This window comes from Oncorhynchus nerka, linkage group LG10, assembly GCF_034236695.1.
Source record: "Oncorhynchus nerka isolate Pitt River linkage group LG10, Oner_Uvic_2.0, whole genome shotgun sequence".
Taxonomy (NCBI): Eukaryota; Metazoa; Chordata; class Actinopteri; order Salmoniformes; family Salmonidae; genus Oncorhynchus; species Oncorhynchus nerka.
Window position 1 is genome coordinate 8028377 of NC_088405.1, and position 27500 is coordinate 8055876.

General features: G+C 41.5%; 1 pseudogene; it reads right to left on the bottom strand.

The window, feature by feature from the left end:
* The window catches only part of LOC115115761 (dedicator of cytokinesis protein 1-like), a 209631-nt pseudogene that overhangs the window by 84616 nt on the left and 97515 nt on the right, over positions 1-27500 (bottom strand).

Consider the following 27500-nt stretch of genomic DNA (forward strand, 5'->3'; position numbering starts at 1 on the left):
CAACTGTAGAATGTTTTAGAACTGTAGAATGTTTTAGAACTGTAGAATGTTTTAGAACTGTAGAATGTTTTAGAACTGGAGAATGTTTTAGAACTGGAGAATGTTTTAGAACTGTAGAATGTTTTAGAACTGTAGAATGTTTTAGAACTGGAGAATGTTTTGGAACTGTAGAATGTTTTAGAACTGTAGAATGCTTTAGAACTGGAGAATGTTTTAGAACTGGAGAATGTTTTAGAACTGTAGAATGTTTTAGAACTGTAGAATGTTTTAGAACTGTAGAATGTTTTAGAACTGGAGAATGTTTTACAACTGTAGAATGTTTTAGAACTGTAGACTGTTTTACAACTGTAGAATTGGAGAATGTTTTAGAACTGGAGAATGTTTTAGAACTGGAGAATGTTTTACAACTGTAGAATGTTTTAGAACTGTAGACTGTTTTACAACTGTAGAATTGGAGAATGTTTTAGAACTGGAGAATGTTTTAGAATTGGAGAATGTTTTAGAACTGGAGAATGTTTTAGAACTGGAGAATGTTTCAGAACTGTAGACTGTTTTAGAACTGGAGAATGTTTTAGAACTGGAGAATGTTTTAGAACTGGAGAATGTTTTAAAACTGTAGAATGTTTCAGAACTGTAGAATGTTTTAAAACTGTAGAATGTTTTAGAACTGGAGAATGTTTTAGAACTGGAGAATGTTTTAGAACTGGAGAATGTTTTAAAACTGTAGAATGTTTCAGAACTGTAGAATGCTTCAGAACTGTAGAATGTTTTAGAACTGTAGAATGTTTTAGAACTGGAGAATGTTTCAGAACTGGAGAATGTTTTAAAACTGTAGAATGTTTCAGAACTGTAGACTGTTTTAGAACTGGAGAATGTTTTAGAACTGGAGAATGTTTTAGAACTGGAGAATGTTTTAAAACTGTAGAATGTTTCAGAACTGTAGAATGTTTTAGAACTGGAGAATGTTTTAGAACTGGAGAATGTTTCAGAACTGTAGACTGTTTTAGAACTGGAGAATGTTTTAGAACTGGAGAATGTTTTAGAACTGGAGAATGTTTTAGAACTGGAGAATGTTTTAGAACTGGAGAATGTTTTAGAACTGTAGAATGTTTTAGAACTGTAGAATGTTTTAGAACTGTAGAATGTTTTAGAACTGTAGAATGTTTTAGAACTGTAGAATGTTTTGGAACTGTAGAATGTTTTAGAACTGTAGAATGTTTTAGAACTGGAGAATGTTTTAGAACTGGAGAATGTTTTAAAACTGTAGAATGTTTTAGAACTGTAGAATGTTTTAGAACTGTAGAATGCTTCAGAACTGTAGAATGTTTTAGAACTGTAGAATGCTTCTCCCTGGAACTTTAACAAACACAGGTTCTGTGTTGTGTTCCGTTAGCATCACCTGGGAGGGGATTCATTTAGTTTATGAGGGTCCTCATTACCTACTGCACATGCAGCAGCTACTCTTCCTGCAGTACAAACACATGACAAAGTACCGAACAGTTATAGACAAGAGCAACATAAGATTTTACATCAATTTCGAAATAAAACATATAAACACAAGGTACAGGGCCTTCGGAATGTATTCAGATCCCTTTACTGTTTTCCACATTTTGTTACGTTACAGCCTTATTCTAAAATTGATTAAATTGTTATTTTCCCTCATCAATCTACACACAATACCCCATAAAAACAAAGCAAAACAAATTTACATTTTTACTCATTGATAAAAAATAAAAAATGAAATATCATTCAGACCCTTTACTAAGGACTTTGTTGTACCACCCTTGGTAGTGATTACAGCCTTGAGTCTTCTTGGGTATGACACTACAAGCTTGGAACACCTGTATTTGGGGAGCTTCTCCCATTCTTCTCTGCAGATCCTCTCAAGCTCCGTCAGGTTGGATGTGGAGCATTGCTGCACAACTATTTTCAGGTCTCTTCAGAGATGTTCGATAGGGTCCACCCCCATGACATTCAGAGACTTCTCTCGAAGCCACTCCTGCGTTGTCTTGGCTGTGTGCTTAGGGTCGTTGTCCTGTTGGAAGGTGAACTTTCGCCCCAGTCTGAGGTCCTGAGCGCTCTGGAGCAGGTTGTCATCAAGGATCTCTCTGTACTTTGCTCCGTTTATCTTTCCCTCGATCCTGACAAGTCTCCCAGTCCCTGCCGCTGAAAAACATCCCCACAGCATGATGCTGCCACCACCATGCTTCACTGTAGGGATGGTACCAGGTTTCCTCCAGACGTGACGCTTGGCATTCAGGCCAAAGAGTTCAATCTTGGTTTCATCAGACCAGAGAATCTTGTTTCTCATGGTCTGAGAGTCTTTAGGTGTCTTTTGGCCAATTGCAAGCAGGCTGTCGTGCCTTTTACAGAGGAGTGGCTTCTGTCTGGCCAGTCTACCATACAGGCCTGATTGGTTGGGGGCTGCAGAGATGGTTGTCCTTCTAGAAGGTTCTCCCATCTCCACAGAGGAGCTCTGTCAGAGTGACCATCAGGTTCTTGGTCACCTCCCTCACCAAGGCCCTTCTCCCCCGACTGCTCAGTTTGTCTGGGCGGCCAGCTCTAGGAAGAGTCTTGGTGGTTCCTAACTTCTTCCATTTAAGAATGATGGAGGCAACTGTGTTCTTGGGGACCTTCAATGCTGCAGAAATGTTTTGGTACCCTTCCCCAGATCTGTGCCTCGACACAATCCTGTCTCTGAGCTCAACAGACAATTCCTTCAACCTCATGGCTTGGTTTTTGCTCTGACATTTACTGTCAACTGCGAGACCTTATATAGACAGGTGTGTGCCTTTCCAAATCATGTCCAATCAATTGAATTTACCCCAGGTGCACTTCAATCAAGTTGTAGAAACATCTCAAGGATGATCAATGGAAACAGGATGTACCTGAGCTCAATTTCAAGTTTCATAGCAAAGCATCTGAATATTTATGTAAATAAGGTATCTGTTTAAAAAATATATATTTTTAATACATTTGCAAACCTTTCTAAAATTCTGTTTTTGCTATTTCATTATGGAGTATTGTGTTTAGATTGTTGAGATTAATTTTTTTTTTATCTAAACTATTTTAGAATAAGGCTGTAATGTTACAAAATCTGGAAAAAGTCAAAGGGTCTGAATACAATATATATATAGGAACTAATAGACAATAAAAAATAGTATTTACACATGTTTCACATATACATATCATATTGTTATATACGGCCCAGCTAGAATCAATCTGTGACACAGTGTTGTTTTAATCTGTTTTTCAAAGCCTAACTTGTATTTCTTTGCCCGAGTAACCTCAGGCAATTACCTGTTAGCTACGGGATAAGGCTTTTCACGCACGACAACCTGTGTGTCCTGTTCTTACCCTCTTCAGAGACATGGTTCTGCCTCAGTGTTTCTACAGTGGTGACCACAGGGCCTGTGTGTCCTGTTCTCACATACCCTCTTCAGAGACATGGTTCTGCCTCAGTGTTTCTACAGTGGTGACCACAGGGCCTGTGTGTCCTGTTCTCACATACCCTCTTCAGAGACATGTGTTTCTACAGTGGTGACCACAGTGTTTCTTCAGAGACATGGTTCTGGTGACCACAGGGCCTGTGTGTCCTGTTCTCACATACCCTCTTCAGAGACATGGTTCTGCCTCAGTGTTTCTACAGTGGTGACCACAGGGCCTGTGTGTCCTGTTCTCACATACCCTCTTCAGTGTTTCTACAGTGGTGACCACAGGGCCTGTGTGTCCTGTTCTCACATACCCTCTTCAGACATGTTTCAGTACAGTGGTGACCACAGGGCCTGTGTGTCCTGTTCTCACATACCCTCTTCAGAGACATGGTTCTGCTGCAGTGTTTCTACAGTGGTGACCACAGGGCCTGTGTGCCCTGTTCTCACATACCCTCTTCAGAGACATGGTTCTACTGCAGTGTTTCTACAGTGGTGACCACAGGGCCTGTGTGTCCTGTTCTCACCCTCTTCAGAGACATGGTTCTGCTGCAGTGTTTCTACAGTGGTGACCACAGGGCCTGTGTGTCCTGTTCTCACATACCCTCTTCAGAGACATGGTTCTACTGCAGTGTTTCTACAGTGGTGACCACAGGGCCTGTGTGTCCTGTTCTCACATACCCTCTTCAGAGACATGGTTCTGCTGCAGTGTTTCTACAGTGGTGACCACAGGGCCAGAAGAAAATGTCATGACACATGACACAGTGATCCCCATCCTCCCAGTTTATTGTTCAGACAATAGGGAAAGTCAGGTTTTTATACCATATAGAGATACATATCAGTGGGGGCTGGTGGAGAGAGAAATCAGAGGACAGGATTACTGTAATGTGTTTGATACAATTCCATTCATTCCATTGCAGCCATTTACAATGAACCTGTCCTCCAATTTAAAATGACACCAACCTCCACTGGTACCATTCTGATTGGTTGCCTAGATGCAGCTTAATTCAAACCCCTTAAGGTCCCGGGGTTTCTACTAAGATAATATGTGGAATTGTTTTAACCTCTTACCTCTACCTGGGACGCTTGCGTCCCAACTAGAGCTCTGGAAATGCAAATGCGCTACGCTAAATGCTAATAGTATTAGTTAAAACTCAAAAGTTCATTAAAATACACATGCAGGGTATCAAATTAAAGCTACACTCGTTGTGAATCCAGGCAACAAGTCAGATTTTTAAAATGCTTTTCGGCGACAGCATGAGAAGCTATTATCTGATAGCATGCACCAATACACTACAACAGAAAAGCACAGCAGGGGACGTAAACAAAATAATTAGCATTTCGGCGTTACACAAACCGCACAATAAAATAGAAAACAGTCATTACCTTTCACCATCTTCTTTGTTGGCACTCCTAGATGTCCCATAAACACTATTGGGTCTTTATTTCGATTAAATCGGGCCATATAAAGCCAAGATATCGTTATATGTAGACTGTGTGATAAACGAAAAAAACAGCGATTTCACAACGTAACGTCATTTTTAAAATTCAAAAAGTAGACGATAAACTTTCACAAAACACTTGAAATACGTTTGTAATGCTACTTTAGGTATTAGTAAACGTTAATAAGCGATAAAAATCATCCGTAGGCGATGTACATATCATTAGCTGTCGTCTTGGAAAAAATTTCAGGAGAGAGCTCTTCCGGAATGATCTGGGCGGAGACCGGAGGTACGTCGTGCCCCTCTTTCGGTTCAACCAAGAATCAAAGAGGATTAAATTCACAAGATACTCGACTACATGGGGATGCTGTGGGAGTTGAATGCTCGGTCTTATCTAATTCGGCTCACTGTTAACAATTGCTGGAAGTGGCGCAAGGATATTTATTTCCATTTTCTGTGATCAGGTTTTCCTGCGCTTTCCGATGTAACGCACGTTATGTAATAGCCACAGTCGTGATTTAACCAGTTTTAAAAACGTCCGAGGGTTTCCTATACACACATTCTAACCATATGAACGTACTATATTCCTGGCATGAGTAGCAGGGCGCTGAAATGTTGCGCGATTTTTAACAAAATGTTCAAAAAAGTAGAGGGTAGGAGCAACTAGTTAAGCAGCCTGGTCACCTGTGATTACAAGTCAGTATTTGACGTCCATCCATGTCTGATGATGTGGAAACCAGCCACTAGGGGGCAACAGTGAGCGCTGTTACCTTCAAGTAGGTTCTGGTGTTGTTAGTACAATGTGGACGGGGGTGGCGGATGGTCGTAAGCATCTGACTGGGAGACCCTTGGAACGGCGCACAATTGGCCCAGCGTCGTCCGGGTTAGGGGAGGGTTTGGGCCAGCCGGGATTTCTTTGTCTCATCGTGGCCTAGCGACTACTGTGTGGCGGGCCGGGCGCCTGCAAGCTGACTACAGTCACCCGTTGGACGGTGTTACCTCTGACAAATTGGTGCGGCTTCCGGGTTAAGGGAAAGTCAGGAAGCAGTGCGACCAATAACAAGAAGTGATTAAGACGGGCAAAAGAACAGACACTGGACAGAGGAACTCTGCCGAGAAGGACAGCATCCCGGAGTCGCCTCTTCACTGTTGACGTTGAGACTGAACAGAGGAACTCTGCCGAGAAGGCCAGCATCCCGGAGTCGCCTCTTCACTGTTGACGTTGAGACTGGACAGAGGAACTCTGCCGAGAAGGACAGCATCCCGGAGTCGCCTCTTCACTGTTGACGTTGAGACTGGACAGAGGAACTCTGCCTAGAAGGACAGCATCCCGGAGTCGCCTCTTCACTGTTGACGTTGAGACTGGACAGAGGAACTCTGCCTAGAAGGCCAGCATCCCGGAGTCGCCTCTTCACTGTTGACGTTGAGACTGGACAGAGGAACTCTGCCTAGAAGGCCAGCATCCCGGAGTCGCCTCTTCACTGTTGACGTTGAGACTGGACAGAGGAACTCTGCCTAGAAGGCCAGCATCCCGGAGTCGCCTCTTCACTGTTGACGTTGAGACTGGACAGAGGAACTCTGCCTAGAAGGCCAGCATCCCGGAGTCGCCTCTTCACTGTTGACGTTGAGACTGATGTTTTGCGGGTACTATTTCATGAAGCTGCCAATTGAGGACTTGTGAGGTGTCTGTTTCTCAAACTAGACACTCTAATGTACTTGTCCTCTTGCTCAGTTGGGCACCGGGGCCTCCAACTCAGCCAGTTTGTGCTGTTCTTTGAAGGGAGTAGTACAGAACATTGTACAAGATCTTCAGTTTCCTGGCAATTTCTCGCATTTCTCAGAACAAAAATAGACTGACGAGTTTCAGAAGAAAGTTATTTGTTTCTGGCCAGTTTGAGCCTGTAATCGAACCTACAAATGCTGATGCTCCAGATACTCAACTAGTCTAAAGAAGACCAGTTTTATTGCTTCTTTAATCAGAACTACAGTTTTCAGTTGTGCTAACAGAATTGCAAAAGGGTTTTCTAATGATCAATTAGCCTTTTAAAATGATAAACTTGGATTAGCTAACACAACGTGCCATTGGAACACAGGAGTGATGGTTGCTGATAATGGGCCTCTGTACACCTATGTAGATATTCCATTCAGCTACAATAGTCATTTACAACATTAACGATGTCTACACTGTATTTCTGATCAATTTGATATTATTTTAATGGACAAAAAATTGGCTTTTCATTCAAAAACAAAGACGTTTCTAATTGTCAGTCTAACCTGCCATGCAATGAGGTCTTTCAGTGTGTGTGTGTCAGTCTAACCTGCCATGCGATCAGGTCTTTCAGTGTGTGTGTGTCAGTCTAACCTGCCATGCAATGAGGTCTTTCAGTGTGTGTGTGTCAGTCTAACCTGCCATGCAATGAGGTCTTTCAGTGTGTGTGTGTCAGTCTAACCTGCCATGCAATGAGGTATTTCAGTGTGTGTGTGTCAGTCTAACCTGCCATGCAATGAGGTCTTTCAGTGTGTGTGTGTCAGTCTAACCTGCCATGCAATGATCAGGTGTGTCAGTCTAACCTGCCATGCAATGAGGTCTTTCAGTGTGTGTGTGTCAGTCTAACCTGCCATGCAAGGTCTTTCAGTGTGTGGTCTTTCAGTGCCATGCAATCAGGTCTTTGTGTGTGTGTCAGTCTAACCTGCCATGCAATGAGGTCTTTCAGTGTGTGTGTGTCAGTCTAACCTGCCATGCAATGAGGTCTTTCAGTGTGTGTGTGTCAGTCTAACCTGCCATGCGATCAGGTCTTTCAGTGTGTGTGTGTCAGTCTAACCTGCCATGCAATGAGGTCTTTCAGTGTGTGTGTGTCAGTCTAACCTGCCATGCAATGAGGTCTTTCAGTGTGTGTGTGTCAGTCTAACCTGCCATGCAATCAGGTCTTTCAGTGTGTGTGTGTGTGTGTCAGTCTAACCTGCCATGCAATGAGGTCTTTCAGTGTGTGTGTGTCAGTCTAACCTGCCATGCGATCAGGTCTTTCAGTTTGTCCAGTTTCTCCTGGTCCTCAGGGTGATCCCCCTGATACTTCTCTGTGAAGAATGCCTGGAGAGAGGAGAGGAGAGAGGGGAGGCGAGAGGGGAGGAGAGGAGAGGAGGAGAGGAGAGGGAAGAGGAGAGGAGAGAGGCGAGGCGAGAGGGGAGGAGAGGGAAGAGAAGATCAGAGGAGAGGGAAGAGGAGAGGAGAGGAGAAAGGAGAGAGAGGACATCAGAATTCATAACAGAAACAATCTTTTGTCTTCTGTATGACGGTTGTATCTTCCTACATGGGAAGACGTTCCAAACCACTATGATCAGATAGTTCAACCAAACTACGGTTATGTTTGGTCCACAATAAATAACTAAAGCTGTATTCATAAGCTAAGTAAGGTAGACCCACCCATGACCCACACACACACACACACACACACACACACACACACACACACACAGTACCTTCTCGTAGTTGGTGAATCCGCCCATGACAGCGGGGTCCACGATGCCGTTGAGCAGCATGGAGAGGGGGTTGATGGGAAGGTTGGAGTCGTTCAGGTGACGCTGCACCATGTTGCTGATCTTCTCATTGGTCAGTTGCATCGTCTCCATGGCATTCTCCAATGGGCTGATCTCCTCCTGAACACAGGAAGCAGGAAGTAAAAGAAGGTTATAAGTTCTGATTCATTTCAGGTTGAGGTCCATCTGTGAGTGAGAGACATTTTAACACCAATCTACAGTCTAACAACAGGGACATTATAGGGAACAGCTACCTGAGGGGTTCTGATTGTCTGAATCTCTGGGACAGACGAGTGACGACAACGGCAGAACATGTGTGGATTGTCTTGAGTAAATTACAGTTTATACACCCCCCCCAACCTAAATTTAGAAGGATCTGTGTGACTGCCTGGCAGGGTGACAAATTTCCAATCTGCGGTGAAACCCGAGCCTGGCGAGCCTCTTTAAGACCGGCATCAGATGGAAGGATTTACAGAGACTATGGAATCTATTCGTTCTGGATTGCTGACGTGGGAACATTGACTTTACATGTCAGTCACGATGTAACACAGAATCGTTCAGGACCTGCCCTGTTCCCACCTCATCTGGGTCACTAAATACCGTGGGTTCAGGACCTGCCCTGTTCACACCTCATCTGGGTGACTAAATACTGTGGGTTCAGGACCTGCCCTGTTCACACCTCATCTGGGTGACTAAATACTGTGGGTTCAGGATCTGCCCTGTTCACACCTCATCTGGGTGACTAAATACCGTGGGTTCAGGACCTGCCCTGTTCCCACCTCATCTGGGTGTCTAAATACCGTGGGTTCAGGACCTGCCCTGTTCCCACCTCATCTGGGTGACTAAATACCGTGGGTTCAGGACCTGCCCTGTTCACACCTCATCTGGGTGACTAAATACTGTGGGTTCAGGACTTGCCCTGTTCACACCTCATCTGGGTGACTAAATACCGTGGGTTCAGGACCTGCCCTGTTCCCACCTCATCTGGGTGACTAAATACCGTGGGTTCAGGACCTGCCCTGTTCCCACCTCATCTGGGTGACTAAATACCGTGGGTTCAGGACCTGCCCTGTTCCCACCTCATCTGGGTGACTACATATCGTGGGTTCAGGACCTGCCCTGTTCACACCTCATCTGGGTGACTAAATACCGTGGGTTCAGGACCTGCCCTGTTCACACCTCATCTGGGTGACTAAATACTGTGGGTTCAGGACTTGCCCTGTTCACACCTCATCTGGGTGACTAAATACCGTGGGTTCAGGACCTGCCCTGTTCCCACCTCATCTGGGTGACTAAATACCGTGGGTTCAGGACCTGCCCTGTTCCCACCTCATCTGGGTGACTAAATACCGTGGGTTCAGGACCTGCCCTGTTCCCACCTCATCTGGGTGACTACATATCGTGGGTTCAGGACCTGCCCTGTTCACACCTCATCTGGGTGACTAAATACCGTGGGTTCAGGACCTGCCCTGTTCACACCTCATCTGGTGGGACACAGACACACACTCACCGTGGAGACAGACCTGACGTGGACACAGACACACACTCACCGTGGAGACAGACCTGACGTGGACACAGACACACACTCACCTTGGAGACAGACCTGACGTGGACACAGACAGACACTCACCTTGGAGACAGACCTGACGCCGACACACACTCACCTTGGAGACAGACCTGACGTAGACACAGACACACACTCACCGTGGAGACAGACCTGACGTTGACAAAGACACACACTCACCATGGAGACAGACCTGACGTGGACACACACTCACCTTGGAGACAGACCTGATGTAGACACAGACACACACTCACCGTGGAGACAGACCTGACGTGGACACACACTCACCTTGGAGACAGACCTGACGTGGACACACTCTCACCATGGAGACAGACCTGACGTGGAAACACTCACCGTGGAGACAGACCTGACGTGGAAACACACTCACCTTGGAGACAGACCTGACGTGGACACACACTCACCGTGGAGACAGACCTGACGTGGACACACACTCACCGTGGAGACAGACCTGACGTGGACACACACTCACCGTGGAGACAGACCTGACGTGGACACACACTCACCGTGGAGACAGACCTGACGTGGACACACACTCACCGTGGAGACAGACCTGACGTGGACACACACTCACCGTGGAGACAGACCTGACGTGGACACACACTCACCGTGGAGACAGACCTGACGTGGACAAACACTCACCGTGGAGACAGACCTGATGTAGACACAGACACACACTCACCTTGGAGACAGACCTGACGTCGACACAGACACACACTCACCGTGGAGACAGACCTGACGTGGACACAGACACACACTCACCTTGGAGACAGACCTGATGTAGACACAGACACACACTCACCTTGGAGACAGACCTGACGTGGAAACACTCACCGTGGAGACAGACCTGATGTAGACACAGACACACACTCACCTTGGAGACAGACCTGACGTGGACACAGACAGACACTCACCGTGGAGACAGACCTGACACAGACACACACTCACCTTGGAGACAGACCTGATGTGGACGTTGACACACACTCACCGTGGAGACAGACCTCACGTCGAACCATCTCAGGATCCCAGGCAGTTTGTAGGCCGTGGTGTAAGTGGTTCGCTCGATCCACATGTTCTGGAAAAAGACAATAAAACACAAAACAACAGAAGAAGCTGTAAAGAGTTTTTTTGTCTCCACGGAGATGAACAAATGACCGGTGCTTTCAGTATGACAGACAGGAGCACTTAGAATAGAGACAGATAACGGTTGTTCTTTCCTGCTACGGTTTTACAGATCCAACATTTCTTTGTGACGTTAAATGTACCAGAGAGAGAATGGTTGTTGAGTTAAAGTCCAACTGCTGGGGCTGGAAACACAATAGTAGGTGTGTGTGTGTGTGGTGTGGCTGTGTGTGTGGTGTCTGTGTGTGTGTGTGGTGTGTCTGTGTGTAATGAAAGGGATTCTCCAGTAAATCACACATCATCCACACTAATAGAAATAACCCAGACAGTTGTTAGGTTAAAGGTCAGAGAGAACCAGACTGCTGGTGTAGTGGAGGAGGGAGGAGGACTACAACATGTTGTTGGGTTAAAGGTCAGAGAGAACCAGACTGCTGGTGTAGTGGAGGAGGGAGGAGGACTACAACATGTTGTTGGGTTAAAGGTCAGAGAGAACCAGATTGCTGGTGTAGTGGAGGAGGACTACAACACGTTGTTAGGTTAAAGGTCAGAGAGAACCAGACTGCTGGTGTAGTGGAGGAGGACTACAACATGTTGTTAGGTTAAAGGTCAGAGAGAACCAGACTGCTGGTGTAGTGGAGGAGGACTACAACATGTTGTTGGGTTAAAGGTCAGAGAACCAGACTGCTGGTGTAGTGGAGGAGGACTACAACATGTTGTTAGGTTAAAGGTCAGAGAACCAGACTGCTGGTGTAGTGGAGGAGGACTACAACATGTTGTTGGGTTAAAGGTCAGAGAGAACCAGACTGCTGGTGTAGTGGAGGAGGGAGGAGGACTACAACATGTTGTTGGGTTAAAGGTCAGAGAGAACCAGACTGCTGGTGTAATGGAGGAGGGAGGAGGACTACAACATGTTGTTAGGTTAAAGGTCAGAGAGAACAAGACTGCTGGTGTAGTGGAGGAGGGAGGAGGACTACAACATGTTGTTGGGTTAAAGGTCAGAGAACCAGACTGCTGGTGTAGTGGAGGAGGACTACAACATGTTGTTAGGTTAAAGGTCAGAGAACCAGACTGCTGGTGTAGTGGAGGAGGACTACAACATGTTGTTAGGTTAAAGGTCAGAGAGAACCAGACTGCTGGTGTAGTGGAGGAGGACTACAACATGTTGTTAGGTTAAAGGTCAGAGAGAACCAGACTGCTGGTGTAGTGGAGGAGGTTAAAGGTCAGAGAACCAGACTGCTGGTTTACAACAATTACAGTACTGACATTAGTCACAACAATTACAGTACTGTCATCTGTCATTAGTCACAACAATTACAGTACTGTCATCTATCATTAGTCACAACAATTACAGTACTGTCATTAGTCACAACAATTACAGTACTGACATCTGTTATTAGTCACAACAATTACAGTACTGACATCTGTCATTAGTCACAACAATTACAGTAATGACATCTGTCATTGGTCACAACAATTACAGTAATGACATCTGTCATTGGTCACAACAATTACAGTAATGACATCTGTCATTAGTCACAACAATTACAGTACTGTCATTAGTCACAACAATTACAGTACTGTCATTAGTCACAACAATTACAGTACTGTCATTAGTCACAACAATTACAGTAATGACATCTGTCATTGGTCACAACAATTACAGTACTGTCATTAGTCACAACAATTACAGTACTGACATCTGTCATTAGTCACAACAATTACAGTACTGTCATTAGTCACAACAATTACAGTACTGACATCTGTCATTAGTCACAACAATTACAGTACTGACATCTGTCATTAGTCACAACAATTACAGTACTGTCATTAGTCACAACAATTACAGTACTGACACTGTCATAAGTCACAACAATTACAGTACTGACATCTGTCATTAGTCACAACAATTACAGTACTGACATCTGTCATTAGTCACAACAATTACAGTACTGACATCTATCATTAGTCACAACAATTACAGTACTGACATCTGTCATTAGTCACAACAATTACAGTACTGACATCTATCATTAGTCACAATTACAGTACTGTCATTAGTCACAACAATTACAGTACTGTCATTAGTCACAACAATTACAGTACTGACATCTGTCATTAGTCACAACAATTACAGTACTGACATTAGTCACAACAATTACAGTACTGTCATTAGTCACAACAATTACAGTACTGACATCTGTCATTAGTCACAACAATTACAGTACTGACATCTGTCATTAGTCACAACAATTACAGTACTGACATCTGTCATTAGTCACAACAATTACAGTACTGTCATTAGTCACAACTGACATCTGTCATTAGTCACAACAATTACAGTACTGACATCTGTCATTAGTCACAACAATTACAGTACTGACATCTATCATTAGTCACAACAATTACAGTACTGACATCTGTCATTAGTCACAACAATTACAGTACTGACATCTCATTAGTCACAACAATTACAGTACTCTCATTAGTCACAACAATTACAGTACTGACATCTGTCATTAGTCACAACAATTACAGTACTGACATCTGTCATTAGTCACAACAATTACAGTACTGACATCTGTCATTAGTCACAACAATTACAGTACTGACATCTATCATTAGTCACAACAATTACAGTACTGACATCTGTCATTAGTCACAACAATTACAGTACTGACATCTATCATTAGTCACAACAATTACAGTACTGTCATTCATTAGTCACAACAATTACAGTACTGACATTAGTCACAACAATTACAGTACTGTCATTAGTCACAACAATTACAGTACTGACATCTGTCATTAGTCACAACAATTACAGTACTGTCATTAGTCACAACAATTACAGTACTGACATCTGTCATTAGTCACAACAATTACAGTACTGACACTCATTAGTCACAACAATTACAGTACTGACATCTGTCATTAGTCACAACAATTACAGTACTGACATCTGTCATTAGTCACAACAATTACAGTACTGACACTCATTAGTCACAACAATTACAGTACTGACATCTGTCATTAGTCACAACAATTACAGTACTGACATCTGTCATTAGTCACAACAATTACAGTACTGACATCTATCATTAGTCACAATAATTACAGTACTGACATCTGTCATTAGTCACAACAATTACAGTACTGACATTAGTCACAACAATTACAGTACTGACACTCATTAGTCACAACAATTACAGTACTGACATCTGTCATTAGTCACAACAATTACAGTACTGACATTGACATCTGTCATTAGTCACAACAATTACAGTACTGTCATTAGTCACAACAATTACAGTACTGTCATTAGTCACAACAATTACAGTACTGACATCTGTCATTAGTCACAACAATTACAGTACTGACATCTATCATTAGTCACAACAATTACAGTACTGTCATTAGTCACAACAATTACAGTACTGTCATTAGTCACAACAATTACAGTACTGTCATTAGTCACAACAATTACAGTACTGACATCTGTCATTAGTCACAACAATTACAGTACTGTCATTAGTCACAACAAGTACAGTACTGACATCTGTCATTAGTCACAACAATTACAGTACTGACACTCATTAGTCACAACAATTACAGTACTGACATCTGTCATTAGTCACAACAATTACAGTACTGACATCTGTCATTAGTCACAACAATTACAGTACTGACACTCATTAGTCACAACAATTACAGTACTGACATCTGTCATTAGTCACAACAATTACAGTACTGACATCTGTCATTAGTCACAACAATTACAGTACTGACATCTATCATTAGTCACAATAATTACAGTACTGACATCTGTCATTAGTCACAACAATTACAGTACTGTCATTAGTCACAACAAGTACAGTACTGACACTCATTAGTCACAACAATTACAGTACTGACATCTGTCATTAGTCACAACAATTACAGTACTGACATCTGTCATTAGTCACAACAATTACAGTACTGTCATTAGTCACAACAATTACAGTACTGACATCTGTCATTAGTCACAACAATTACAGTACTGTCATTAGTCACAACAATTACAGTACTGACACTGTCATTAGTCACAACAATTACAGTACTGACATCTGTCATTAGTCACAACAATTACTGTCATTAGTACTGACATCTGTCATTAGTCACAACAATTACAGTACTGACATCTGTCATTAGTCACAACAATTACAGTACTGACATCTGTCATTAGTCACAACAATTACAGTACTGACTCTCATTAGTCACAACAATTACAGTACTGACATCTGTCATTAGTCACAACAATTACAGTACTGACATCTATCATTAGTCACAACAATTACAGTACTGACATCTGTCATTAGTCACAACAATTACAGTACTGTCATTAGTCACAACAATTACAGTACTGACATCTGTCATTAGTCACAACAATTACAGTACTGACATCTATCATTAGTCACAACAATTACAGTACTGTCATTAGTCACAACAATTACAGTACTGTCATTAGTCACAACAATTACAGTACTGACATCTGTCATTAGTCACAACAATTACAGTACTGACATTGACATCTGTCATTAGTCACAACAATTACAGTACTGACATCTGTCATTAGTCACAACAATTACAGTACTGTCATTAGTCACAACAATTACAGTACTGACATCTGTCATTAGTCACAACAATTACAGTACTGACACTGTCATTAGTCACAACAATTACAGTACTGACATCTGTCATTAGTCACAACAATTACAGTACTGACATCTGTCATTAGTCACAACAATTACAGTACTGACATCTATCATTAGTCACAACAATTACAGTACTGACATCTGTCATTAGTCACAACAATTACAGTACTGACATCTATCATTAGTCACAACAATTACAGTACTCTCATTAGTCACAACAATTACAGTACTGTCATTAGTCACAACAATTACAGTACTGACATCTGTCATTAGTCACAACAATTACAGTACTGACATCTGTCATTAGTCACAACAATTACAGTACTGACATCTATCATTAGTCACAACAATTACAGTACTGACATCTGTCATTAGTCACAACAATTACAGTACTGACATCTATCATTAGTCACAACAATTACAGTACTGTCATTAGTCACAACAATTACAGTACTGTCATTAGTCACAACAATTACAGTACTGTCATTAGTCACAACAATTACAGTACTGACATCTGTCATTAGTCACAACAATTACAGTACTGTCATTAGTCACAACAAGTACAGTACTGACATCTGTCATTAGTCACAACAATTACAGTACTGACACTCATTAGTCACAACAATTACAGTACTGACATCTGTCATTAGTCACAACAATTACAGTACTGACATCTGTCATTAGTCACAACAATTACAGTACTGACACTCATTAGTCACAACAATTACAGTACTGACATCTGTCATTAGTCACAACAATTACAGTACTGACATCTGTCATTAGTCACAACAATTACAGTACTGACATCTGTCATTAGTCACAACAATTACAGTACTGACATCTGTCATTAGTCACAACAATTACAGTACTGACATTAGTCACAACAATTACAGTACTGACACTCATTAGTCACAACAATTACAGTACTGACATCTGTCATTAGTCACAACAATTACAGTACTGACATTAGTCACAACAATTACAGTACTGTCATTAGTCACAACAATTACAGTACTGTCATTAGTCACAACAATTACAGTACTGTCATTAGTCACAACAATTACAGTACTGACATCTGTCATTAGTCACAACAATTACAGTACTGACATCTATCATTAGTCACAACAATTACAGTACTGTCATTAGTCACAACAATTACAGTACTGTCATTAGTCACAACAATTACAGTACTGTCATTAGTCACAACAATTACAGTACTGACATCTGTCATTAGTCACAACAATTACAGTACTGTCATTAGTCACAACAAGTACAGTACTGACATCTGTCATTAGTCACAACAATTACAGTACTGACACTCATTAGTCACAACAATTACAGTACTGACATCTGTCATTAGTCACAACAATTACAGTACTGACATCTGTCATTAGTCACAACAATTACAGTACTGACACTCATTAGTCACAACAATTACAGTACTGACATCTGTCATTAGTCACAACAATTACAGTACTGACATCTGTCATTAGTCACAACAATTACAGTACTGACATCTATCATTAGTCACAATAATTACAGTACTGACATCTGTCATTAGTCACAACAATTACAGTACTGTCATTAGTCACAACAATTACAGTACTGACACTCATTAGTCACAACAATTACAGTACTGACATCTGTCATTAGTCACAACAATTACAGTACTGACATTAGTCACAACAATTACAGTACTGTCATTAGTCACAACAATTACAGTACTGACATCTGTCATTAGTCACAACAATTACAGTACTGTCATTAGTCACAACAATTACAGTACTGACATCTGTCATTAGTCACAACAATTACAGTACTGACATCTGTCATTAGTCACAACAATTACAGTACTGTCATTAGTCACAACAATTACAGTACTGACACTGTCATTAGTCACAACAATTACAGTACTGACATCTGTCATTAGTCACAACAATTACAGTACTGACATCTGTCATTAGTCACAACAATTACAGTACTGACATCTATCATTAGTCACAACAATTACAGTACTGACATCTGTCATTAGTCACAACAATTACAGTACTGACATCTATCATTAGTCACAACAATTACAGTACTGTCATTAGTCACAACAATTACAGTACTGTCATTAGTCACAACAATTACAGTACTGACATCTGTCATTAGTCACAACAATTACAGTACTGACATCTGTCATTAGTCACAACAATTACAGTACTGACATCTATCATTAGTCACAACAATTACAGTACTGACATCTGTCATTAGTCACAACAATTACAGTACTGACATCTATCATTAGTCACAACAATTACAGTACTGTCATTAGTCACAACAATTACAGTACTGTCATTAGTCACAACAATTACAGTACTGTCATTAGTCACAACAATTACAGTACTGTCATTAGTCACAACAATTACAGTACTGACATCTGTCATTAGTCACAACAATTACAGTACTGACATCTCATTAGTCACAACAATTACAGTACTGACATCTGTCATTAGTCACAACAATTACAGTACTGACATCTGTCATTAGTCACAACAATTACAGTACTGACATCACTCATTAGTCACAACAATTACAGTACTGACATCTGTCATTAGTCACAACAATTACAGTACTGACATCTGTCATTAGTCACAACAATTACAGTACTGACATCTATCATTAGTCACAATAATTACAGTACTGACATCTGTCATTAGTCACAACAATTACAGTACATTGACAATTACAGTCATTAGTCACAACAATTACAGTACTGACATCTGTCATTAGTCACAACAATTACAGTACTGACATCATTAGTCACAACAATTACAGTACTGTCATTAGTCACAACAATTACAGTACTGTCATTAGTCACAACAATTACATGACATCTGTCATTAGTCACAACAATTACAGTACTGTCATTAGTCACAACAATTACAGTACTGACATCTGTCATTAGTCACAACAATTACAGTACTGACACTCATTAGTCACAACAATTACAGTACTGACATCTGTCATTAGTCACAACAATTACAGTACTGACATCTGTCATTAGTCACAACAATTACAGTACTGACACTCATTAGTCACAACAATTACAGTACTGACATCTGTCATTAGTCACAACAATTACAGTACTGACATCTGTCATTAGTCACAACAATTACAGTACTGACATCTATCATTAGTCACAACAATTACAGTACTGACATCTGTCATTAGTCACAACAATGACAGTACTGACATCTATCATTAGTCACAATAATTACAGTACTGACACTCATTAGTCACAACAATTACAGTACTGACATCTGTCATTAGTCACAACAATTACAGTACTGACATTAGTCACAACAATTACAGTACTGTCATTAGTCACAACAATTACAGTACTGACATCTCAAATCATTAGTCACAACAATTACAGTACTGACATGTAGTCAAATGCAATTACAGTACTGACAATCATTAGTAATCTAACAACAATTTACTGTCTTACTGTCATAAGGAATATGTACACATAATGAACAGTCTGTCATTAGTCACAACAATTACAGTACTGACATCTGTCATTAGTCACAACAATTACAGTACTGACATCTGTCATTAGTCACAACAATTACAGTACTGACATCTGTCATTAGTCACAACAATTACAGTACTGACATCTGTCATTAGTCACAACAATTACAGTACTGTCATTAGTCACAACAATTACAGTACTGACACTGTCATTAGTCACAACAATTACAGTACTGACATCTGTCATTAGTCACAACAATTACAGTACTGACATCTGTCATTAGTCACAACAATTACAGTACTGACATCTATCATTAGTCACAACAATTACAGTACTGACATCTGTCATTAGTCACAACAATTACAGTACTGACATCTATCATTAGTCACAACAATTACAGTACTGTCATTAGTCACAACAATTACAGTACTGTCATTAGTCACAACAATTACAGTACTGACATCTGTCATTAGTCACAACAATTACAGTACTGACATCTGTCATTAGTCACAACAATTACAGTACTGACATCTATCATTAGTCACAACAATTACAGTACTGACATCTGTCATTAGTCACAACAATTACAGTACTGACATCTATCATTAGTCACAACAATTACAGTACTGACATCTATCATTAGTCACAACAATTACAGTACTGTCATTAGTCACAACAATTACAGTACTGTCATTAGTCACAACAATTACAGTACTGACATCTGTCATTAGTCACAACAATTACAGTACTGTCATTAGTCACAACAAGTACAGTACTGACACTCATTAGTCACAACAATTACAGTACTGACATCTGTCATTAGTCACAACAATTACAGTACTGACATCTGTCATTAGTCACAACAATTACAGTACTGACACTCATTAGTCACAACAATTACAGTACTGACATCTGTCATTAGTCACAACAATTACAGTACTGACATCTGTCATTAGTCACAACAATTACAGTACTGACATCTATCATTAGTCACAATAATTACAGTACTGACATCTGTCATTAGTCACAACAATTACAGTACTGACATTAGTCACAACAATTACAGTACTGACACTCATTAGTCACAACAATTACAGTACTGACATCTGTCATTAGTCACAACAATTACAGTACTGACATTAGTCACAACAATTACAGTACTGTCATTAGTCACAACAATTACAGTACTGACATCTGTCATTAGTCACAACAATTACAGTACTGTCATTAGTCACAACAATTACAGTACTGACATCTGTCATTAGTCACAACAATTACAGTACTGACATCTGTCATTAGTCACAACAATTACAGTACTGTCATTAGTCACAACAATTACAGTACTGACACTGTCATTAGTCACAACAATTACAGTACTGACATCTGTCATTAGTCACAACAATTACAGTACTGACATCTGTCATTAGTCACAACAATTACAGTACTGACATCTATCATTAGTCACAACAATTACAGTACTGACATCTGTCATTAGTCACAACAATTACAGTACTGACATCTATCATTAGTCACAACAATTACAGTACTGTCATTAGTCACAACAATTACAGTACTGTCATTAGTCACAACAATTACAGTACTGACATCTGTCATTCACATCTGTCATTAGTCACAACAATTACAGTACTGACATCTATCATTAGTCACAACAATTACAGTACTGACATCTGTCATTAGTCACAACAATTACAGTACTGACATCTGTCATTAGTCAATTACAGTACTGTCATTAGTCACAACAATTACAGTACTGTCATTAGTCACAACAATTACAGTACTGTCATTAGTCACAACAATTACAGTACTGTCATTAGTCACAACAATTACAGTACTGTCATTAGTCACAACAATTACAGTACTGACATCTGTCATTAGTCACAACAATTACAGTACTGACACTCATTAGTCACAACAATTACAGTACTGACATCTGTCATTAGTCACAACAATTACAGTACTGACATCTGTCATTAGTCACAACAATTACAGTACTGACATCTATCATTAGTCACAATAATTACAGTACTGACATCTGTCATTAGTCACAACAATTACAGTACTGACATTAGTCACAACAATTACAGTACTGACACTCATTAGTCACAACAATTACAGTACTGACATCTGTCATTAGTCACAACAATTACAGTACTGACATTAGTCACAACAATTACAGTACTGTCATTAGTCACACCAATTACAGTACTGACATCTGTCATTAGTCACAACAATTACAGTACTGTCATTAGTCACAACAATTACAGTACTGACATCTGTCATTAGTCACAACAATTACAGTACTGACATCTGTCATTAGTCACAACAATTACAGTACTGACACTCATTAGTCACAACAATTACAGTACTGACATCTGTCATTAGTCACAACAATTACAGTACTGACATCTGTCATTAGTCACAACAATTACAGTACTGTCATTAGTCACAACAATTACAGTACTGACATATGTCATTAGTCACAATAATTACAGTACTGACATCTGTCATTAGTCACAAAAATTACAGTACTGACATCTGTCATTAGTCACAACAATTACAGTACTGACATCAGTCATTAGTCACAACAATTACAGTACTGTCATTAGTCACAACAATTACAGTACTGACATCTGTCATTAGTCACAACAATTACAGTACTGACATCTGTCATTAGTCACAACAATTACAGTACTGACATCTATCATTAGTCACAACAATTACAGTACTGACATCTGTCATTAGTCACAACAATTACAGTACTGACATTAGTCACAACAATTACAGTAGTGACATTAGTCACAACAATTACAGTAGTGACATCTGTCATTAAAGGAAATGAAGAGAAGAAAGATTAGAGAATAAATATGAATATGATATTTACCGAGAACTCGTTGTCTGGGTCCTTCTCTCCCTTCCTTACCGGTCTGGAGTACTGAAACTGATACACTTCATTTATCATGTAAAAGCTGGAGGGAGAGAGAGAGAGAGAGAGAGAGAGAAAGAGAGACAGAGAGAGAGAGAGAGAGAGAGAGAGAGAGAGAGAGATGGAGAGAGATGGAGAGAGAGAGAGAGAGAGACAGGGAGAGAGAGAGAGATGGAGAGAGAGAGAGAGAGAGAGAGAGAGAGAGAGAGAGAGATGGAGAGAAGAGAGAGAGATGGAGAGAAAAGAGAGAGATGGAGAGAGAGAAAGAGAGAGAGAGAGAGAGGACAGAGAGAGACAGAGAGAGGACAGAGTAAGATAGAGAGAGACAGAGAGACAGAATAAGATAGAGAGAGAAAGAGAGAGAGATGGAGAGAGAGAAAGAGAGAGAGAGAGATGGAGAGAGAGAAAGAGAGACATAAGTAGAGAATTAAATTAAAAGTGTTATGGTCCATCTGCAGGTTGATTCAATGGTTAATTATGTTGCTGTTTCAGGTGAAAAACAGGTCAGTGTCTGTCTGTCTGTCTGTCTGTCTGTCTGTCTGTCTGTCTGTCTGTCTGTCTGTCTGTCTGTCTGTCTGTCTGCCTACCTGCCTGCCTGCCTGCCTGCCTGCCTGCCTGCCTGCCTGCCTGCCTGTCTGTCTGCCTGCCTGTCTGCCTGTCTGTCTGTCCAGAGCTGGAATGAACTAATTGAAATCATAATACACAATTCCCAGAGGCAGGGATGAGCTCTTAGATGGGGAATGTAATGAAGCTGCAGACAGACAGACAGACAGGACAGGACAAACAGACAGACAGAGACAGGACACCAGGACAGGACACCAGGACAGGACGGACAGACAGACAGACAGACAGACAGACAGACAGAACCCTCCTATCCAGGTTAAAGATTTCTCTCACTGGGAGTTCTGTTCTGGGGTTATCTGAGGGCCCAGCTGTCTGAGATGAGGTTGGACCAACACACATCACTAACAGAGCACTATCTTTAAATAGTACTGTGTAACGCTGGTTTACAAATAGACCACCTTTCCTTTTCTGTTCTTTGAAAACTATGTGTCTCATTATGTGGTCTGAGACTTTATTAGTCGACTGACATTGATATCAAATGAACGAGAGCCATTTCTATAAAACAGCCGTGTTCTCTGGGTGTGAAGATGTAGGAACATTTCCAACAGCCTTGTTCTCTGGGTGTGAAGATGTAGGAACATTTCCAACAGCCATGTTCTCTGGGTGTGAAGATGTAGGAACATTCCCAACAGCCTTGTTCTCTGGGTGTGAAGATGTAGGAACATTCCCAACAGCCATGTTCTCTGGGTGTGAAGATGTAGGAACATTTCCAACAGCCTTGTTCTCTGGGTGTGAAGATGTAGGAACATTCCCAACAGCCATGTTCTCTGGGTGTGAAGATGTAGGAACATTTCCAACAGCCATGTTCTCTGGGTGTGAAGATGTAGGAACATTCCCAACAGCCTTGTTCTCTGGGTGTGAAGATGTAGGAACATTTCCAACAGCCTTGTTCTCTGTGTGTGAAGATGTAGGAACATTCCCAACAGCCGTGTTCTCTGGGTGTGAAGATGTAGGAACATTCCCAACAGCCGTGTTCTCTGGGTGTGAAGATGTAGGAACATTCCCAACAGCCGTGTTCTCTGGGTGTGAAGATGTAGGAACATTCCCAACAGCCGTGTTCTCTGGGTGTGAAGATGTAGGAACAGTCCCAACAGCCTTGTTCTCTGGGTGTGAAGATGTAGGAACATTTCCAACAGCCATGTTCTCTGGGTGTGAAGATGTAGGAACATTCCCAACAGCCATGTTCTCTGGGTGTGAAGATGTAGGAACATTTCCAACAGCCATGTTCTCTGGGTGTGAAGATGTAGGAACATTCCCAACAGCCTTGTTCTCTGGGTGTGAAGATGTAGGAACATTTCCAACAGCCTTGTTCTCTGTGAAGATGTAGGAACATTTCCAACAGCCTTGTTCTCTGGGTGTGAAGATGTAGGAACATTTCCAACAGCCATGTTCTCTGGGTGTGAAGATGTAGGAACATTTCCAACAGCCTTGTTCTCTGGGTGTGAAGATGTAGGAACATTTCCAACAGCCATGTTCTCTGGGTGTGAAGATGTAGGAACATTTCCAACAGCCTTGTTCTCTGGGTGTGAAGATGTAGGAACATTTCCAACAGCCATGTTCTCTGGGTGTGAAGATGTAGGAACATTTCCAACAGCCTTGTTCTCTGGGTGTGAAGATGTAGGAACATTCCCAACAGCCATGTTCTCTGGGTGTGAAGATGTAGGAACATTTCCAACAGCCATGTTCTCTGGGTGTGAAGATGTAGGAACATTTCCAACAGCCATGTTCTCTGGGTGTGAAGATGTAGGAACATTTCCAACAGCCATGTTCTCTGGGTGTGAAGATGTAGGAATATTTCCAACAGCCTTGTTCTCTTTGAAGATGTAGGAACATTCCCAACAGCCGTGTTCTCTGGGTGTGAAGATGTAGGAACATTTCCAACAGCCATGTTCTCTGGGTGTGAAGATGTAGGAATATTTCCAACAGCCTTGTTCTCTTTGAAGATGTAGGAACATTCCCAACAGCCGTGTTCTCTGGGTGTGAAGATATAGGAACATTTCCAACAGCCATGTTCTCTGGGTGTGAAGATGTAGGAACATTTCCAACAGCCTTGTTCTCTGTGAAGATGTAGGAACATTCCCAACAGCCTTGTTCTCTTTGAAGATGTAGGAACATTTCCAACAGCCATGTTCTCTGTGAAGATGTAGGAACATTCCCAACAGCCATGTTCTCTGGGTGTGAAGATGTAGGAACATTTCCAACAGCCATGTTCTCTGGGTGTGAAGATGTAGGAATATTTCCAACAGCCTTGTTCTCTGGGTGTGAAGATGTAGGAACATTCCCAACAGCCTTGTTCTCTGGGTGTGAAGATGTAGGAACATTCCCAACAGGCCGTTTGAACATCTGTCATTGTAATTTTGTGATGCTGATTAAACAAACCCCAACAGAGACCGTGTGTGTGTCTGAGCTATGTGTGTGTTGTGTGTTGTGTGTTGTGTGTGTGTGTGTCATTCGTTCCACATTTGTATCCACAAGGACAGAGAAGCAGAATGTTAAACACCTCCTGGGCAGCTTGGCTCCGTTCAGCCTTTCTGTCTACAAACCCAAACCCTGATTCCTCCTCACTGATTACAGAGTTTTATATTCTGATTCCTCCTCACTGATTACAGAGTTTTATAATCAGATTCCTCCTCACTGATTACAGAGTTTTATAATCAGATTCCTCCTCACTGATTACAGAGTTTTATCATCAGATTCCTCCTCACTGATTACAGAGTTTTATATTCTGATTCCTCCTCACTGATTACAGAGTTTTATAATCAGATTCCTCCTCACTGATTACAGAGTTTTATAATCAGATTCCTCCTCACTGATTACAGAGTTTTATAATCAGATTCCTCCTCACTGATTACAGAGTTTTATCATCAGATTCCTCCTCACTGATTACAGAGTTTTATATTCTGATTCCTCCTCACTGATTACAGAGTTTTATAATCAGATTCCTCCTCACTGATGAGGAGGGTGAGGGTAGGCAACAACATCTCCTCCCCGCTGATCCTCAACACGGGGGCCCCACAAGGGTGCGTTCTGAGCCCTCTCCTGTACTCCCTGTTCACCCACGACTGCGTGGCCACGCACGCCTCCAACTCAATCATCAAGTTTGCGGACGACACAACAGTGGTAGGCTTGATTACCAACAACGACGAGACGGCCTACAGGGAGGAGGTGAGGGCCCTCGGAGTGTGGTGTCAGGAAAATAACCTCACACTCAACGTCAACAAAACTAAGGAGATGATTGTGGACTTCAGGAAACAGCAGAGGGAACACCCCCCTATCCACATCGATGGATCAGTAGTGGAGAGGGTAGCAAGTTTTAAGTTCCTCGGCATACACATCACAGACAAACTGAATTGGTCCACTCACACTGACAGCGTCGTGAAGAAGGCGCAGCAGCGCCTCTTCAACCTCAGGAGGCTGAAGAAATTCGGCTTGTCACCAAAAGCACTCACAAACTTCTACAGATGCACAATCGAGAGCATCCTGGCGGGCTGTATCACCGCCTGGTACGGCAACTGCTCCGCCCTCAACCGTAAGGCTCTCCAGAGGGTAGTGAGGTCTGCACAACGCATCACCGGGGGCAAACTACCTGCCCTCCAGGACACCTACACCACCCGATGTTACAGGAAGGCCATAAAGATCATCAAGGACATCAACCACCCGAACCACTGCCTGTTCACCCCGCTATCATCCAGAAGGCGAGGTCAGTACAGGTGCATCAAAGCTGGGACCGAGAGACTGAAAAACAGCTTCTATCTCAAGGCCATCAGACTGTTAAACAGCCACCACTAACATTGAGTGGCTGTTGCCAACACACTGTCATTGACACTGACTCAACTCCAGCCACTTAATAATGGGAATTGATGGGAAATGATGTAAATATATCACTAGCCACTTTAAACAATGCTACCTTATATAATGTTACTTACCCTACATTATTCATCTCATATGCATACGTATATACTGTACTCTAGATCATCGACTGCATCCTTATGTCACTAGCCACTTTAACTATGCCACTTTGTTTACTTTGTCTACATACTCATCTCATATGTATATACTGTACTCGATACCATCTACTGTATGCTGCTCTGTACCATCACTCACTCATATATCCTTATGTACATATTCCTTATCCCCTTACACTGTGTATAAGACAGTAGTTTTGGAATTGTTAGTTAGATTACTTGTTGGTTATCACTGCATTGTCGGAACTAGAAGCACAAGCATTTCGCTACACTCGCATTAACATCTGCTAACCATGTGTATGTGACAAATAAAATTTGATTTGATTTTGATTACAGAGTTTTATAATCAGATTCCTCCTCACTGATTACAGAGTTTTATAATCAGATTCCTCCTCACTGATTACAGAGTTTTATCATCAGATTCCTCCTCACTGATTACAGTTTTATAATCAGATTCCTCCTCACTGATTACAGAGTTTTATAATCAGATTCCTCCTCACTTCCTCACTGATTACAGAGTTGTATAATCAGATCATCTGAGGTTCTTTCTTTGTAACGAAAGCGTGAACAACTTTACGGACAAATTAACAGGAGAACACCCTATTCCCTACATAGTGCACTACTTTAGACCAGGGCCTATAGGGGAGT